The sequence below is a fragment of the Octodon degus genome, unplaced genomic scaffold, assembly GCF_000260255.1.
Source record: "Octodon degus isolate 3935 unplaced genomic scaffold, OctDeg1.0 scaffold00022, whole genome shotgun sequence".
Classification (NCBI taxonomy): Eukaryota; Metazoa; Chordata; class Mammalia; order Rodentia; family Octodontidae; genus Octodon; species Octodon degus.
In genome coordinates this window covers 14,986,533-14,990,841 of record NW_004524598.1, presented here as the reverse complement: position 1 = coordinate 14,990,841, position 4,309 = coordinate 14,986,533, and the positions used below count along the sequence as shown (strand labels likewise).

The window sequence follows — 4,309 nt, the reverse complement described above, 5'->3', positions numbered from 1 at the left end:
TGCCTTGCATATGCTTTTTCTTCTGCCTACAGGGCAAGCACTTCATTACCATTGTAACAAAATGTGACATGTCTTCAAAATTAAAATCACACATTCTATCTTAGTAAATCCTTACTGCCATCTCTCATGTCCCATCACTGAAGGGGAAACAAAGAGCTCCTTTAGGTCTTTATGAATCTCCTTTTATAAGGATCATAACATAAAATGTTTATTTTCTTGTCTGTCCTTTTTACTATATTTTGAGCACTCCTGAGGGGGCAACAACAGTGCTGTAATCACTGTATGTTCCAGGTGTGGGTGCAGAGTTGAGCACAGCATCTGCACATATGAACCGGTCAAGGGAGTGGTGAAGGTGTGATGGAATGAGCTGGAGCATGAGCTGATGGCGAAGAGCCTGCATTTTGGAGTCAAATAGTCCTTGGTTTCAATTCTGATTATTATTGTGATTGGAAGGAAATTACTTTTAAATACCAAATTTTCTAATCTTGGAATGGGGCAAATATAATTTACCATGATGCACACTGTTGGTCAAGTACTATTGGTAGACATCCCCTGTGAGTCTTGTTCCTAGATTTCTGTGAGCTGGACAGTTGTTTCGGAATGCAAAGACAAAATTGAAAGCAGTGAATCTGGATTCTGGCAGATTAGTTTACTATCAACAAAACTGCACTCCCTTAGTGCGAGACGCAACATATTGCAGGGAAACAAAATAAAGTAGGTTTAAGGGAGTTAAAATATGTACCCTATGCTAAAGTAGAAAAGGACAGATGCCATAGGAGTGGCATCCAGCTGTAGGTTGGAGCTCACTTGCAGCTGAACAGGCACGAAGTTGGCCTAAAAGAAGCGCTATTTGAGATGCACCTTGAAGGAAAGTTGAAAGGTGTTGCTTCTCTTGGGCAAGAAAGAAGGAAATGCAGCCAGCAAACAGCAGAGACACCTAGCAGAAACCCGTGAACTCCGCTGCCTCATTGGTGAGCTCCCTGGCGCTACAGCCTTGGCTTCTAAAACTAATGATGAGCAGCCCATCTTTTTTACACAGACAGATGTGGCCAGCCCTCTGCCTCATGACCCCTTGGTACTCCAGCAGACCAAGATCTCCTGAAGCTGACAGCAAGCGTGGAACCCGTGTGCATCATGGCCTCAGTGCAGCAGTTCTGTCCCTGTGCTCTTGAAACAGTTTTACCAGACACAGAGGACATCCAGCGATGACTGCCTCTCAAGGCTGAGAACTTCTATCATCTCTCCTTGCAGATAGGCAGATGCCATCGTCCATAACTCAGCTGCCTGTGAGAAGGCATATGCAACTTAGACACACAACACTACAAAGGTGGTTTCCTATATTTCATTTTATATGTGGGAATGAAGCTACTTTCAAAGAATCAGGGACTCTGAGGTCGTTTCCAGGAATGCCATCTCTTGGGGCACCATCCGCCTGCGCGTGAACGCGTTTCAGGGTGGTATCTCCCCGTGGCAGAATGGCCGTGACGCAGTGACAGCCCGGCACCAGGCTTCTGTGCTTGGACATTCATTTCCACCCTCATTTACTAAGGAGCCCCGGAGCGCTCTTGTAACTTCCCTCGGTCACCGTTTTGTCTCAGCCTTTTCAAAATGGAACTGGGACTGCTATCTGCCGGATCTGGAATGTAGGAGTAGTCAAAATCTCGGTGCGGGCACACAGCAAGGGCTCTCGCTGCAGGTACTGGCCTGATCTGCTTGCTCTCTTCCTCTTGTTTTTAGTCTACTGTGACACATCTCAATCACTCAATTTAAAACTGCCCCCTGACTTATGGAGAAAAAAAAAACAAAAAACCTGCCCCTGACAAGCCGGGCACAGTGGCGCACCCCTGTGATCCCAGCCCTCTGGAGGCTGAGGCAGGAGTATTATTGCGAGTTCAAGACCAGCCTGGACTACAAAGTGAGCTCAAGACCAGCTTTAACTGCATAGTGAGACCCTGTCTCAAAACAACAAGAAAAACCAAAACTGCCCCTCACCAAACATCCGTTTCCTGCATTCGTCTTTGTTTTCGTTGCTGTTTTTGGCTCTCAGTCCATAGGACCTTACGATTGTCTCACACATTTCACATTCTTGGACATAAGCTCTAGCAAACTGTGTCCCCCGTGCCTGGTGCCCGGCAAGGAACATGGCCCCGAGAAATACTGGCCAGCAGGGAGAAGGATCAAGTCAAGCCTATTAATTTGAAGCGACCCTGGGCCAGTCCTACCCCTTCGGCGCGCTGCGGGAGGGCACCTGGGTGACCCCTGGCACTCCATCTGTGGGCAGGAGGCGGGCGCTGCACTTGAGCCCCGCGCTAAGCAGCGCACGGAGGAGGCAGCCCTGGTGGAACTTGCACCCAAGGCTGGGGGTTTTTAGGACGTTCAGGTCAGGCGGCCCCGCTCCCGCTCCTGCTCCCCTGAGCCGGATCCTTTTTCGATCCTTCTCCGTGTCCTTTGTAGGCTCCGTGCCCAGCGCACAGGGCAGCGTGAGCAGCCGCGGGCTCTGCTCTCCGCTCCGCATCGTCCTCGCTGGGGTCCGCGGGCGTCTCGGGCGCTCCGGCCCGGCTCTGCGTCCCGCGCCGCCTCCGCCTCCCGTCGGGAGCGCGCGTCTCTTCCGTCTCGGTCTCCGTCGCCGTCCGCAGCGCCTCGCCCGCAGCCCGGGCCGAATACAGCGGAGCTGGGCAGGGCTGAGCAGCCGGTAAGCCCCGGGCGGGACGGGGCGCGCGGCCGAGTCGAGCCGGGCACCGCGTGCGTAGAGTCCGGCGGAGGGAGCGGATTTGGGGGTTTGTTTTGTTTTTTGGTTTGTTTTGGCTGATTTTTTTGTTTTGTTTTGTTTTTCAGCTTGGCAGGGAAGGGTGGGGTGGCGAAGGGGTGGCAGGGCAGGAACAGGATTTGGGGGTGCCCGGGAAGCGTGGGGAGACTGAGGACCCTAGTTCAAGCCTTCCCGCAGTCCGCAGAGAGCACGGAAAGAGCTGGAAGCCCCGCGCCCGGCCAAAGTGAGAAACTTTCCCGGCCACGGGGCTGCGTGTGCCCGCGGGGCCCTGGCCCTGGGCGCCGGAGGAACGCGTGGTGCTTGGCGCAGGCGCCGCGCGTTGGTAGGCAGGGGTTCCGAGCAAGCCCTGCTGGACAGCTCCCTTGTCTGCGGAGCCTAGGTGTGGTGATCACTGAGGACAGGCAAATAGGGGTTTCGGACAGCTCTTCGCTGTAATGATACAGGAAGGCCTTCTCAAAGTAGCCTCCCTGGAAACCTGTTTCAGGCTTGGTGGTTTCCACCGCGTTTCAGATGGCAGATTCTGGGATTATTACACTCAGTTAAATCCGAAGCCAAAAATCAGTCAGTGACGTTTTGAAAGCAAAAAGAGAGACGTGGCCAGGCCACTTCAGGGATGAGACAGGAACTTCCATACATAAATTAACTCTCAGGAAAACCCGGAAAGTAACTAGCAGTGTTTCCAGCATTCAAGGAAAGCTATTGAGGTTGAGATATTAAGCAGATTTTGCCAGTGGACTCCGCCAGTTAACAGTGAGAGACGGGTTCTGGAATCTGGGAGTGTGAATCTGGCCTAGGAGCCTAGCATGCGGTAGATCAGGCGCTGGAGAGAGGCCCGAGGCTGCAAGGGTAAGGTGGGGGTGGGGAGAGCACCCCCACTCCCAAGCTGCTTGCCCTCTGTGAATTTTGCTGTGAAGAGGGAGGTTGCTGGTGACATGGTAGACACACGGTGACATCAACAGGTGACAGAGTAGGTAGAGCTCCTGCTGCCTTTCCTATTGGAAGGGAGAAAGCTTGCCTAAATACCTGTAGGAAGATCTTGAGGCTTAAAAGGACTAGATTGTGTCCTTGGTGACAAGCACCCTAGAGCAGTGAAAGCATTTATTAAAAAAAAGAAAAAAAAAGCCCTCACCTTTGGGCAGGTGTGAGACAGGAGCACAGAGCTGGCAGACTCGAGGGATGAGCTAGAAGACTTCCGAACAGAAACATGGAGTCCTGGCAGTATTCCAGAACAATTCTTTACAACAAAATTGGTGTAGATGCTTTTCCAGCCAGGAAAGCACTTACAACAATTTTTGCCAGACAGACTTTGCTTTTCTTCTCAGCTGTCCACAGTAGATTGGGGTATGCACTATCTACTGTTCCTCACAGGTGAGTTATGGCTCATTAGGGTAATGCTACCAGCCGGCTGAGTCATCGTTTAAAACATAAAGCTCGGTGGAAAACATCAGAATATGTTGCTTGAATAAGGGTACTGTTCTGTGATCTCTCTCTCTCTCTCTCTCTCTCTCTCTCTCTCTCTCTCTCTCTCTCTCTCTCTCTCTC

General features: G+C 51.6%; 1 protein-coding gene across 1 annotated transcript in view; it reads left to right on the top strand.

Moving 5' to 3' along the window:
• Positions 1–2,631: 2,631 nt before the first annotated feature.
• Positions 2,632–4,309, top strand: part of Mrap2 (melanocortin 2 receptor accessory protein 2) — a 47,265-nt gene continuing 45,587 nt past the window's right edge. Inside the window, exon 1 of the mRNA XM_004628250.2 lies at positions 2,632–2,692. The gene's annotated coding sequence lies outside the window, so the exon portion shown is untranslated. The remainder of the gene's footprint in view (positions 2,693–4,309) is intronic.